The sequence below is a fragment of the Rhinatrema bivittatum genome, chromosome 1, assembly GCF_901001135.1.
Source record: "Rhinatrema bivittatum chromosome 1, aRhiBiv1.1, whole genome shotgun sequence".
NCBI classification, from domain to species: Eukaryota; Metazoa; Chordata; class Amphibia; order Gymnophiona; family Rhinatrematidae; genus Rhinatrema; species Rhinatrema bivittatum.
Window position 1 is genome coordinate 190,093,349 of NC_042615.1, and position 14,833 is coordinate 190,108,181.

Consider the following 14,833-nt stretch of genomic DNA (forward strand, 5'->3'; position numbering starts at 1 on the left):
ATGAGCAATTGGTTACTGAGTTTTTTTTTCTCAGAAATTTACAGAAAAAAAAACAAAAACACCCAAATATGATCAACAATCACATATTTACTAACAAAAGTAAACAAGTTAAACTAAAACCTGGATATGATATTAGTCAATTCTTTTAGGATATTTACCTAGGCAAAACTTTCAGATTAACAGCATTAGCAAACTCAAAAGGCAGCAGTTATAATATGTGAAACAAACCAATAAGATGACTTACAGAAAATATATTGGAAAAAGTTTTGAAACACATGCAGTTCGGCTATTGAACCTGTGTTGCTTCTTGGGAGAAATACACAATTGCACTATTTAATCACTATTTCAATATTTGTGTGTCCTAGGTGAGGAACAATATCAATTTTTCATGATTTCTTCAACATGTTTCAGACAAATCTTAACATACATCTTTATGAATTAACTACGCTATATTTTGCACACTGAAATGATTTAAATGTATGAAGTCCTGATATTATGCAAATATTGTTGGAGGTCCTTAACACTATTTTTTCAAAATCATGTATCATTAAGGTATCTTACAGAAAATATATTAAAAGGAAAACAGTTGCATATTTATCTCTGTAGAAAAGGTGAAAAGTTGTAAGTGATAAGTTTTTATTAGACTCACACAATACATCTGTATTTAGCTTGTAGGAGCTATTCACAGATACACTGAGTTACTTCCAGTAAAACGTTAGCACCTATAACTTGCTTGTTGACCCTTATATCTACATATTCAAGTGGACTAAGGGCAAACAAAGGCTTTGCTCATATTTATATCTGCCACCCTGTCTGTCTGGGTATGCCTGAGAGTTCAGATCATTTTGACCTGTTTGGGTTGCTTTTAGCAGTACTCAGACATGGCACATAGTGTGCATTCCAGTGTCTGGAATATGCTGCCATTTTTAAATCAAGAAACTAATCCGAAACCTAACCAGTTTTCTAAAACTTTTAGATTAACTCTATAATTCATATGATTAGGTATTAGCAATAGCAAAAGTGATCCAATTTAGGGAAACTACCTTGTTTAAGATCTGAAAATGTTAAGTAGACTAACAGATGCTGAGCATCCTTACAGCATACAGAGTACTGATGATTTTTACTATCTACTTTGTTGCATTGTTATACTTGTTTAAAATGTAAATATTTCATGCTTGTGATCACTTAGAACAAGGAATATTGATCCAGGCAGAATATAAAATTTTGAATATATATAATTGAGAGTTTTGCTGAAATGATCTTCAAAAAAGAATTATGCACTAAAAAAGCAGTAAAGCAGACATTGTACAATTTTTTTTTTTCGTGGGTAAGGAAGCAAGGAGATGGGGCCCAGCAATTTCCTCCTTTCAGCTTCCCGCTCAGTTGGTGTCACAAGCCTCCATACACACACACAACTACCCAGGGAGTTTTCCTTTGTTTGTACACCCTTCCCCGGATTCATCACATCAACCATCCTCAGGCATCACCATGCCTTCTAAAACTCTGCGTTCATGGGTCCCTAACACAACCACAACGACTGGGATGCCCCCCAGACTGTGCCTTGGGCAGTATTCCCAGCTGGCCGGGGGGAGCAGAATGCTTGACCCAGGAATGAAATCCAGCTCCTCCGGATGGCAGCACCCAGCACTTCCACTGGGCTGACCCCCTGTGGAAACTTCTAAAGAAAACTCCCAATCAGAAAACAAAGCAGCCTGCAATTCTTCTGGGGCACACATGCTTCATGATGCTGGAGAAACACAAATCCACTGCTCATTTCAGTTTGTTCAGGGTGCAGTGATGCTTAAGGAAAGTCGTGTGGTACTTACTCTAAGTATATTTTAAACCTGATTAAAACGTTCATTGTTTTAAACAGCTCGCATAAGGCCTGCCTGTTCCAAAATTTGATTAGCAATACCTAAATGGGATGAAACTCCAATGGTTAGAGCAACATTACCATAAGTGTCAGATGTGTTAGGAAATCTAATTTAATTTAAGCATCCTCGTGCTGGGGGGCCCGCTATAGTTACAGTTATATGGACAGCACTTAAGAAAAATTATCTGGTGCTATCCAGATGCAACCAGAAATTGAAATCTCTTAAGTCAAGCAAAAACAATGCCTCCTTTTTGTAGTTTTAAATTCCAGGATGCTGAGGCCCCAGACAAAACCCTAGGGGCAAATACTGTCTCCCCTTCCTTCCAGGGGTGCCCACAGTCAGCCTGTATCCTTTTAAAGGACACCAAAAGGGTTATGCAAAACAAAACCGGAATCTCTCTCAAAAAATTCAAGGCTGTCCTTTTTTGCCCCCCATTTCTTCTCAGACACTGGCCACGATGTTCCTGCATGTATTCCCTTAGGAAACGGACCAATACAGAAACACTGTTAGGTTTCTCAATAATTTCTTCTTGCTAAGTTGTCTATATCGAATGTCAAGAACTCCCATTTAACATTTTAAAAAATCTGTACTATTATCTGCACTCTTCATCTACTAAGACTTACTATTTGTCTAGTGGTTACAAAGATAAGACTGTACAAGCCAATATTAATGTACTGCGTCAGCTCTTAGCAAATGTAGCCAACGCTGCAGTGCGGCTATTTTATTGCTCACGGCGTATAGTTTCCAACTGAATATTCCATTAACCTTATAAAAAAACATTTTTTTTAATTATATAAATTGAAAGAGAACTTTATAATATCTGTATCAGGGAAGGTGACTGCATACATTTTTTTTTTTTTTGTATGGCTAGACCATCTCTTTTTCGCTGAAGTAATAAATCTTCTCTCAATGGCAACCTGCTTGTAAATTTAATTACTGGTAATTTTATTTTCTTCCATGGTTTAACCTCCCTTAGAGTATGATCGGTGACCACATAAATCTGCACTGCCATCCACCACTTTAGGTAAGTATTGAGTAATGGGCAATGACTAATGTGTCCTGATTTTTTTTTCTTCTTCTCCTAAAAGGGAAGAATGGAAGTGCTGTCACACTTTTGGGAAGCACTGAAGCTTATGTGCTGCTTATCAAAAACTGTACTTTGCTCTTACAAGAAAAGAAAGACCCTACAACCATAAAACCCATCTATATATATATATATATATATATATATATATATATATATATATAAACCCTGTTAACCAGAATAGCTTAGATATGCATATATTAAAAATCTTCAAGTAAATAGAAATCATGTGATTTAATATGATTTTTATAAAAAATATCATTAGCAGCTAAATATTTGACTCTCCTATGATGGGACATGCAAGCTAATTTTCCAATTGCTGCATGGTCAAAATTTGACAATTTGCAGCTTTACATTCACTTTCCTTCTCTCTCCCTTTGGCTTCTTTTCTGCTTTTTATGCTCTCCCTCTTGTTCTGCTGTTGGGTGTTTTTCCCTTTTTCTATTCCTCTTCTTCTGCTGTTGGGTGTTTTTCCCTTTTTCTATTCCTCTTCTTCTGCTGTTGGGTGTTTTTCCCTTTTTCTATTCCTCTTCTTCTGCTGTTGGGTGTTTTCCCTTTTTCTATTCCTCTTCTTCTGCTGTTCGATGTTTTCCCTTTTTCTATTCCTCTTCTTCTGCTGTTCGATGTTTTCCCTTTTTCTTTTCCTCTTCTTCTGCTGTTCGATGTTTGCCCTGTTTCTATTCCCTCTTCTTCAAAATCCATCGCCTTGAATAGGTGGATGGATCAAACAAGTAAGGGGACTTTATAGCGTAACAGAATTTGATGCATCATAATCTTTGACAAGAAGGATCACACAAGCCAGAACTTCTGTTTCAGACTCTCCCTCTCTCCCCTTTTCACGGGCATAAGCCACATGAGACTTTTCTTTAAGAGTATAGACAAAAAAGAAATGATCATAATTGAAGACCGACTTTACCCTCCCGGATCAAAGCTCATTTAATATAGTTCCCCCAAAGCTTCATCCAATCATCTGGTTTGTGTCAATGAAAGTATTCCTCTATTCAATTTAAAAGCCAGGGGAAATGCAAGTGAACAAGGTTTTCCAAAAGGTGAAAATTCCTAAGCATGCAAGAATCTAATCTAAAAGCCTATTTTAACTGCTCAGCAGCTATTCTACAGATACATAGTATTTTATTATAGAAAAGAAAGCAAATACATGCCAGATATATAGGCATGATAACAGCTTGCAGGTGTGTACAGTGAGGATGAAAGCAAGGAGGGTAAAGAAGCAATTAAAGCTTTTATATTACAACTGCAAGGGATGTAAGCAGAATTTAGTTAGCTGCATTATCATTCATCTGAATATTGGTAGAAACCTTTGGAAGACGCTGTATTTGAAAACAAACATGGACCATGATCTAAAATGAGCAGATGAAAGGAACGTATAATAAACACTGCTATACCAATTCCAGCTCCACTGCACGTTTTCCCAACATAAGAAATTTGCTGTCCCCCTTTCCTCAAACTCACATCCATGAAATTTACAGAAGTGCACATCACATCCCAGCACTTTCTCCTATCAGTGAAGTGAGGATTGTGCTATAATGAGAAATACAAATATTTGATCCAGGGCACTTATTACAATTGCCTTCTCACACATGGGGAAATAAACAACTTGCAACAATGCTTCATATGAAAGTGGTTTCATATCCCATACTCTTCCCTCAGCCCTTTAGGCCCACACTAGGCAGCTCAAACAAAATACAAGAATTAAAAAAAAAAAATGTATATATATTCATGCCTGATCTTTCAAACTGTAGGAAACTAGCCACACAATACATATTTACTGCTTGGCAATAATCATTTATATTTCTTTGAACTAAAAAACAAACAGTTATGTTACTCCTCTCGAGAGACCAAAAATATATATATTCAATGTTAAACTGAAGACTGATTACTTGTAAATAAATAAAATTTAACAAGAAAAACATATAGGGATACCTTTTTACTGGACTATCTTACTATATTTTTTGAGTAGCTTTCAGGAACAAATACGCTCTTCATGTCTGAACAGAATGGGGAAAAAAATAACATTACCAGAAAAATCAAGTGGACTAACTCAGCCGTCACATACCTCTGTGCTTTAAAGTAAAAAGTTAACATGATTTGCTTATCAAGACCGAAATACTGTACTTGACAAATAGCTGCAGTTCTGGTTTGTTTTTTTCTGACATATCAATATACAAGTATAAACTTGCCAAGAGAAAAAAAAGCAATTAAACAAGCAATAATATCTGTGAAAAATTACACAAAAAGAAGCTGGAAATCAACTGCATATAGAAACCATATGTAAGAACAGTTCTATTTGCTAATGTCATGCATATTTTCAACTCTGGAGCAGCGTAAACTATATAACAGTACAGGTGAATTTATTCTTTTGCATTTGATTAGCACCATAGCTGGATATAGCATGAATCGGACCCGCAAACCTCAGTCTTGCTGTACAAGTCAATTTATTGACCACAAAAATCAATACCGTCCTGCAACCATCTCCAAAAATGCACTTAAGTTAATATATTCCAAAAGGAAATGCATATCATTAGAAATATAGATATATATGCACGCGCGCACACACACACACAAAGTAAGCTTTGTTATAATATACAGGCAATTAACTAAGTAGATTTGTGGCTCGTACAATGAGAGCTCCTCAAAGCATTCTTTGCTAGCTGAAACACTCAATATGATTTGGCAACTTTGCTGGTCTCCTGTCTCGCCCAATTAATTTGTCCTTTCTACTTCAGAAGAGTAAAAATTTGGAAAATTCTAGTCTAACAGACTGTTCATAATGGAAAGAAAGAAAGAAAACCCACCCTGAAAAAAAAAAAAAGAAAGAAAGCCACTCACAATTTGGAAATGAAAGAATTACTGTGTCTAACACATTCATCAATGCAGCGATTCTGCAGCTTTCTCGGGGAGAGCTTGAAATTCCAAAAGAAAAAAAAAATGAGGCTTATTTATCCCCCTATGAGGAAAGTCACTTTGGTCAAGCTGATAGAGGGAGCTGAGTGACATTTATTGACCGCTGGTTTTCGCAGGCTGGTAATGGAAGTGCAGTGTCCCCTTGATGCCGGGTGAGATAGCAGCACAGCTGCGAAGTGCCTTGAACTATAACCCTAGCTAGAGGTTTCCTAGTAAGAGGTGGCTCTAAGTGGCACGACCTGAACCCTTTCATTAAGATTACAAACAAGATGGTCTAATCAATGAGGCAGGCACGACATGTTTAAGGTTAGCATTTGATCATTCATCTGATCACATTTAGTATCTCTACACATGAAAAGAGAAAGCCACGTCGACTTTCTAGTCACATTCTGACCCACAAAAATGTTTTTCAACTTCCCAGTGTAGCACGTACAGAAGCACTGTACCTCTATAATTAAGTAATTTATTTCTGTAAGATATATATATATATATATATATATATATATTATAATTAAGGTAATTGCTGTTCAAATAAGTCAAGATCTTTATGGTGATCCGGACTAGATTTTGGCAATGGAGACAACTGCCTACAGTGCCAAATTTTAAAGTTACAATGCTACCATTTGGACCTGCCGCTGGCACAAAGCTGAAACATTGCCCCTAAGCCCCCACTCCCCCAATGACCCTCGCTCTTCAGGCAGCACGCCCATAGCAGTAACAGTCAGAAGAGTCAGTGCTGGGGCTGTGAGCTGGCATGCACAAGGCTGGCATTTTCTTCCAGAGGTTGCTGTGGGTGCCACCTGATCATCTCTGAGTGGGGGAATGAAGGGGAGCGGGGTGTCTAAGTGTCTAAATCTAGCCCCTTGGTGAAATTATACATTAAAATAATTCTCACCAGCTTAGTTATCAAGTAAAGTCAGTCCATGGTATATATAAAAGTAAAGGTCTAACAAGTTGTAGGCATCAGGTTTTGTTTTTTTTTTTTACTGGGCTAACTTAATACGTTTGTGATTAGCTTTTTGGAGATAGCAGCAAAGCTCTGGAAAGCCAATCACAAACGTATTAAGTTACCTTTTTATTGGGCTATCTCCAGTTTACACTGACTAATAGCTCTTAGAAAATAGCCAAGATTTCACACCTTTACTTACTGAAATCTCTTCCCTGACTACAAGTGCCAGAGAGCTTATCCAAAAATGTCCACTTAACCTGAAGCATAAGGCTATAAAGGAATAATGCTAGAAAACCTGCAGGGGATAGAAAGATAAATTTGCATGTCTCAGGTTTCAACTAAAGGTACTTCGGCATCTCCAGCACATTTATATATTTAAATTTTTTTGATTGCTTAGTGCAGTATTTCTCCAGCCAGTCCTAGTGAAGCCCCTAACCAGTCTGATTTTCAAGATATCCACAATGACTATGCATAAGATCTGAATGCAAAGGGTACACTGCATGCAAAATCTCATAAGCATATTCACCGTGAATATCCTGAAAATTCAAATGGCTGGGATACTCCTGGACCATCTGTAGAAACACTGGCTTAGTGGTTTTATATATTTTCAGAAGAACAGGCATTGCCAGAGGAAAGGGAGTTTAACAGTCCTGAAAAGTTTCAATTTAAAAATGGGTAAACTTGCATTTTGGCCAGGCCAGTGATGTACACACCACCTCTCTCTTGTTCTGATTGTAGGATTTGTGGACCCTTGGGCCGATCGGAGCCGTAGGAAGAGCTGCTGTAGGTGGTAGAAGCAGCGACCCCGACCGGGAGGCGGCAGGGACAGGTTGATGGCAGGTCGTAGACGGGACTCTGGAGGCCCTATGCGACCAAGGGCCCCGGCGAGGATGGAGGTGATGGTAGCGCTGGCTCGGTGAAGAGGAAACCTTCGCCCTGGAAGCCGATCCTCCCCCGAGAGGAGCTCGTAGGAGTTCAGCCGCTGGGACTTAGGAGATTCACCCTGGAAGCCGGAGTCCCCCCAGGAGGAGCCCGTAGGAACCCGGCCGCTGGGACTTAGGAGGGCCCGCAGGGGCCTGGTCAGCGGTAGTCCAAGGTCGAAAGCCGAAGGGTTGTTGCTCGCCGTACCAGAGTCAGGAACCAGTGGATCGCCGTCAGCTAGTCCGAGGTCAGAAGCCAGAGGGTCAACGAAAGCCGGTCCGAGGTCAGAAGCCAGGAGGTCAACGTAAGCCGGTCCGAGGTCAGAAGCCAGAAGATACCAATGCCAGTCCGGGGTCAGAAGCCAAGTAGAGACGTCAGCCGATCCGAGTCAGGAGCCAAAGAAGAACACCAAGCAGAACGCAGCAACTGAAGACAGGAACAACCCTGGGAACCTCGTTGCAAGGCCCTGAGGAGAGGGACTGCAGGGCTTAAGTAGCCCTGCAGCGTCTGACGTCACCGGGAGGATGCAGGCAGATTTCCCGCGCCTGGCCCTTTAAGGATCGGGCCGAGACGCGCGCGTGCCCCTAGGGGGCGGAGCTAGCCGCGGCGAGACGCCGGCTGCTCCGGCGATGCAGGAGCCGCGTGGTGGGAGCAGGGGCAGGCCCGAGCGCTGCGTGGAGGCGCGGAGAGAGCCGTGGTGGGAGCCCCCGGAGACCCGAGGAAGCCCGAGAAGCCCCGGAAGTCCGCGGAGGTAGGAGGAGCGGCCGGGACCGACCCGGAGCCGCAACACTGATGGTAAAAAAAAATAAAAATGGGTAGCTCAGGAAGAGTGTTTTGTTTCAGAAGTTCTTACCAGTGCAATGATAAAAAAAACAAAAAACAAACAAAAAAAAAAACCCCCGGACAAGAATGTTGACCAGAATGCCAGATTCCCTTCCCAGCATTTATAGCCTCTACGAGGTTTACAATATTCAACAATGGCCAAACTGTCCAACTCAATCATTTTAAGCCAACTTGCAAGAACTTAGTTTGTCCAATTTTAAATTCATTTTGGCGAGAGTTGCTTGCTTCTTTTCAGTTTTTAGGTTGTTTTCCATTCCAAGAAATGCTTTTGCAATATAATAAAGCATGAAGAAATAACCATTTTATTTTATATGGCACTGTAACTTCAGTGCAGTGCTATACATTTAAAATATAGACAAGCAGTATAAAAACAGTAAAAACTAGCCAGAAGAATACAGAATTTACAGAGTTACTGAAACAATGTTGCTATACATGATCTTTTCTATTTGGAAAAGTTTTTTATGTATTCAGTTTTACTCTTTAACCCTTTGACATATTTATAATAGACATAAGTAAGCTCATGCCCAGAGGAACACTAAATTTAAATATCTAGCTCAAGGTCTGAAAATATATTGGGCCTGATTTCTGAACAGGATTTTTCATGTGTACAGAGTAGAAAAAAATCCTCAATAAATCAGGTTCATTTGATCAAGCCTTATATACCTCTTGTATTCTGATCATTTGTCAATTTTAAAAGGAATATTTTTAAAAACATAAAATTCAGTTCAGAATTTTTCTCTCCCCGTTTCCTGTGTAGCTCCACATAATTCTTCCCTTGCAAAATTGTGAATGTATTTTTCCAGATATAAATACTGTGAATTTTATCACACAATGGACTGCATCGCTTTGCTCCCTGCTTTCACGAAGTTTGTCATTTTTTCCATTTGTAGGTGTTCTTATATGAAGTAAAGCAAGAATGCCTTAATGTAGAGATCATGTCAGTCTGGGACCTAGTGTCAAGAGAAAAACTGCCGAACAGAATGAGCTGAGATTTTCCAGTTTGCACTGGGATACTTAGTAGACTTGAATTGGACTGAACACCTTTTGGAAATCTCCTTGTGTTTTATTAAGCACAGGTTTTCCATGTTTCAACTATTAGGGCAGACTACACTCTTGTACAGTGGGAGTACACTTCGTTCCTATACTTGCTGAAGTCTGCTTCTAGACAGTGCAGTGGCACAGCTAGCTCAAATGCTTGAAACACCTTAGACACTAATATCCTGCCATATATATATATTTATTTTTATTTATTTATTTCTTTTGTATACCGACATTCGATCGAAATATCACATCGGTTTCCAGATAACAGGTTGAATAGGGCGAGAACTGCCCTATTTTACATTGTAACAAGATAATTAAACAATACAAGAAATATTGTAACAGCTGAATATACTTAAATGTGGGTATAGAGAAATGGCCTATAGCCTATATACAAAATGTACAATATGATTTGGTTACGAGTAGACGGGGGACAGGGAGGAGGGAGTGCAGGGAGGGGGAGAGGGAGGGAAAGGAGGGGGGAGGGGAGGTGAAGGGGGGGAGGGGGGGTTATGCGTTAGTGCAGGGTAGTAGTCAAGCGGAGAGGCTTTCAAGAACATGTATTTTAGGATGTTGGGGTTCAGGAGGGAAGGCTTTTAAGAACAGCCATGTTTTGAGCTGTTTTTTAAAGGCTTGGGGTGAGGGTTCGTTTCTGAGAAGTGTGGGGAGGGAGTTCCACAGGATAGGGCCAGCAGTTGAAATGGCTCGTTTGCGTGTTGCATTGAGGTGAGCATTTTTGAGATTTGGGATGGAGAGGAGACCTGAGTTGGAGGATCTGAGAGTTCTTTGTGTGATATATGGTTGGATGGTGTTGTTTAGCCAGACCATTTTGTTGTTGTTTATTTTTTTGTGTATAAGGGTGAGTGTTTTATACTGGATTCTTTGTGTGATGGGCAGCCAGTGGAGGTCTTTGAGAGTGGGAGTGATGTGTGAGGATTTACTGTGGTTGGTGATGATTCTGGCGGCGGCGTTTTGTAGGACTTGGAGAGGCTTGATGTGGATTTCCGGAAGTCCAAGGAGGAGGGAGTTGCAGTAGTCGAGTTTTGAGAAAATAATTGATTGCAGTACTGTGCGAACAAAACTCATTAAAACATTCAAGGACTTGAAAGTGTTTAATACCATAAAAAGCAGACGGCAGCAGAACTGGCACAAGAGGCACAACAAATTAATGCAAGAATGCCGCCATGCTAGGTGGGGGCTGGATGGCTACGTGGCAGTGCGGCACGACGCCATGTGGAGGGGACCCGGGTCTAACTCCCAAGTCCACTTCCTGCGCCCTAGGAGGAGCCCCAGTGATCGCTCAACAGCAAAATCTAGTGGCCAGGCTTAGGGTGCCTGTGCAGCAGGTTCCCAAGAGAGCCATGGTCTCTCTATTCCTGCCTCCATGGCCATGCTAAACAAGAGGGAGGACAAGGCTAATTAAAAAAAACAAAACCAAATGAAAGCTATTAATTAAGGCACATGGCACCTTAGTAGAAATGGGCTCCGACTGTACTAGAAGTCCAAATGAGGAGGAGGAGGAGGAAACTGCTGGGCCACAGGAAGAAAAAAAAATATTGCTCGTGCACCTATATCCAATCAAAATAACCCCATTTTGAAAACCAAAGGGATTACTGCTGCATGCAACATGGCAAACAGCTGACTGAAACTGCCCTCTTAACTAAGACTTGAAATATTAGGCCTAACGATAAGAATCTATTTTAAAGGTTAGAGAATGAACCGGAAAAGAGACATCCCAAATTCCTAACAGAAATATTCAGTGCATGTGACTGTTAACACAAACCCAGTTAGCAGATAAAAAGGTGCCTAGACACAGATCCTCTCTCTGTATGCAGACAGATAAGGTGCTAGGCAGCATGCTGTTCTTTGTTGCACTCACACTATGTAATGCCATATGGGTTTTTCTATCTTGGACCTGTGTCAGTTGCAGTTCACTGTTTTACAGACTTGCAACAGCCAACATCTGTAGAAATGGCCCCAGAAATTGATTTAAGGGCTGCAGCACAAGCATATCCAATCTTACTTCTTCACAAAGCTATACATCTTTTTTGGAAGACTGACACATGGTCTCCACATGATAACATAACCCTGCCAGGCACAGATGTAGTTATGGCTCTAGGGAGATGCAGCCCTGTGATGGATAGGACTAACCAAATCGTACTAATGTTTGCACTTGGAAGCCCTACATTGTGCCATTGGCAATATTTCTCCATTTCACTGGCACATTTTGTTAAGGATATCAAGATGTTCTCAAACTGTGAAAAGCATTTGATGAAATGTAATGGTATGGGACTAGGACAGAATGCTTTCCAAAGCAAAATATGCAATGGCTGGGAGTTTTAAAAATGAATTGCTCTTCTGGCAAACCCATTGAAAAACACAATGAGTGGAACTGTTTCATTAGGAGACTCTGGCAAAATACACTTAGACAGAAAACTTTATGCAATTAATTGTGACAGGTGCACTGCCTTCTCAGTGCCATTAAATCACACAAAGAAGCCTCATCTGTCAAAAGGCTGTGTCAAATGCATTTTTTAAACTCCTTGCCTTATGAGGAACTTCAAGAAGTTCAAAACAAGAAATGTCTTAAGTAGTAAAATTCTCCCAAGATGACTCCTTTTAAAAAGAAACTCAACACCACGAACCTCAAGTAAACATTTGCGACTGAAAAGCTGCCTTCCATACTATTCCCACAATTCACTTGCCAACCACCATTTTGTCAATTTAATTTTTTAGCAACATATGGCAATGTGGCATCTTGCCTTTCCTTAGTAGGGTGGAAATGTAAAGCTACAGAACAGACAAAGAAAAAAAAAAAAAAAGAACACTGAAAAAGACAAGCATTTAGTAGCTAATTTTAGTGCATTTCTTCCTCCCCCCCACCTTCAGGAAAAAGAGGTTTTATTCAACACCATAAAAATTCCCAAAAATGAGTACTTTAGCAAAACTGAGTTGCACTTTTATAGAAACAGCATCCCAGCAAATTAAGTGAACACCGAAGAATTCCAGAAACCAGAGAAAATAAGGGCAGATAACGCAACCCGATGATGCAGTGCAGTCCTAGTCATAATCTAGCATGTTTGGTCAAATATTTAGTCCTTTTTCTTGCAAACTGGAAGGCCTGGTTTTAAAATCCCGGCCAAACCTCCCTGGACTGAACATGGCTCAAGATGACACTGAAAAGAACAGTTCATCCTTCCGGAGGAGATCTGAGTCATGCAGCACTCTTAGAACGACACCTAGTGGTCAAATGAAGCAACAGAAAAAGCATCCTTCTTCCTTGGCCAGAAAACGGGTCACACGCCTAAAATACGAGAGCAAGTGCGGAGAACATGCCGAAATGGAGGACTTGCAAGTTGGCTCCCTGGTATCAGCAGCATGGCAACAAGTTAAGGAAGCCTTACGGGGGGGAACATTTAAAAAAAAGGATTTTATCAAAAGAGACTGAATTATATCTGTGCTCTCCTAAGTTTCAGACTTTAAATCGATATTTCCCCTCAGCCAGGCCTTACTTTGGTACCCAGCTGCTGAACAGAAAATAAGAACTGTGGCAGCAAGGGGAGCCAAGAGGCACAAATCATGTTTTGTTTAAAGATTACAGTCGGCAGCTCAGGAGCACTATTGCTAACAAGACAGACTTGGATGCATTCACTATTTTTCTGTGCGGTCCACATTGGGTTTGTTCAAACTACCCTGTCAGAGAAAGCCAGAACATTTCGCCTTACTTAAGTTAACACTCGATTCTTAGACACAATTCTGTGATTCGGGTGCATCCTAGCAAGGCGAGGTTTCTGATGTAGGAAGGCAGTGCACAGCAAATTAACAGCAGCACTGCACAAAGTAAACGCCATGTGATTTGCCATCCTCTGGAGCTATAAACAGAGCTGGTTTCCCCCAACATCCAGTTTTCTTTGCAGCCAGGCACACTCATCCAAACCCAGCCCAATCCCTGGGTGGAGAATGAATACCAGGGAACAGTTTCTGAATTTGGTGCTGGCTTGATTTCCTGTAGGAAACGCACTTACCAAACATGTAACTGATATTTTGAGTGAAGCCTTATGTGCCTGAGGTTTTGTGGAAGGAAATATTTTAATAGGAAGTACAGCAGCAAGACGACTGATCTGACACCACCCCCCCCACAAAAAAAACAACTCAAGGATATCACTTCTTAAAAGAAGGCAATATCCTTTTTTTAAAAAAGATTTTTGAATGCATACATATAGTATAGGAGAACAGTGTTACATACAGACTAATGATTATAGTAATTTGCATTTCTATACCATTGTCACTCAGATTAGGGAGAGGTGACACTGCATCCTCTTATAAAACTATTTAGGTGCCACCTCTACTACTGAAAAAAAAATGTGGGATCATGGCATGCCAATGAGCTCCATTTCATTTTCCTTTTATTTCCCCATGGACTCCATGGAGATGTAGTCCTGCTTTCCTTAGGAAGATCAGAACTTCGAGTCCCTGCATTCAACGTGGTAAAAGCGGGACTGGATTGCCTTGTCCTGACAAGACAAAGCCACTTAAGGATCTGCAAAGCAATAAACAGTATATGCCACTTGATAAAACTCACTGTTCAGCTGCTTGTCTGTTTTTTCTGTTGCTTCTGGCTATGACTGCATAATTCAAGTTGACTTTTTTTTTTTTTTTTTGTTACTGCATATCCATGATGATCAATATTGATCATAGTATTACAAAGCATCCTGGTGAAAATAACCTGATGGATGTGATGAGTAAGGCTAAAGGAAATATACAAGAGAGGAAAAAATAGATACACAGTAAAAAGTGGATATGTGCTGTGACTGCATTTTTTTTAAATGCTATTTTCCTAAAGAAAATCACAGATGTCAAAATATTGTCAGGTAACTTTTCAAAAGGATGCATGGGGAAAAATGTACATATACGCGCATACGTGCTATTTCACACACATAAAACATCGTAGGGGTTCATATGCAAATATCCATGTCCAAAAAATGGGGGTGGTCTATAGGGCATTCTGGGCAAGGCCAACACACACACAAATAAGTTGCTATATTAAACACGCGTGCAGATTTGGCAGCTTACATCTGGAATTTTACATCTGCTAAGTATCTTGCAGAAGTGATGCTGAACGTGTTTATACTATATTATTATTGGCAGAGTGGGAGGCCAGGGTGAATGGGGGAGGGGGAGGCAGAGTTCACACAAGAACCG

At 40.3% G+C, this 14,833-nt stretch overlaps 1 protein-coding gene across 1 annotated transcript in view; it reads right to left on the minus strand.

Moving 5' to 3' along the window:
• Positions 1-14,833, minus strand: part of SLIT2 (slit guidance ligand 2) — a 749,523-nt gene that overhangs the window by 362,846 nt on the left and 371,844 nt on the right.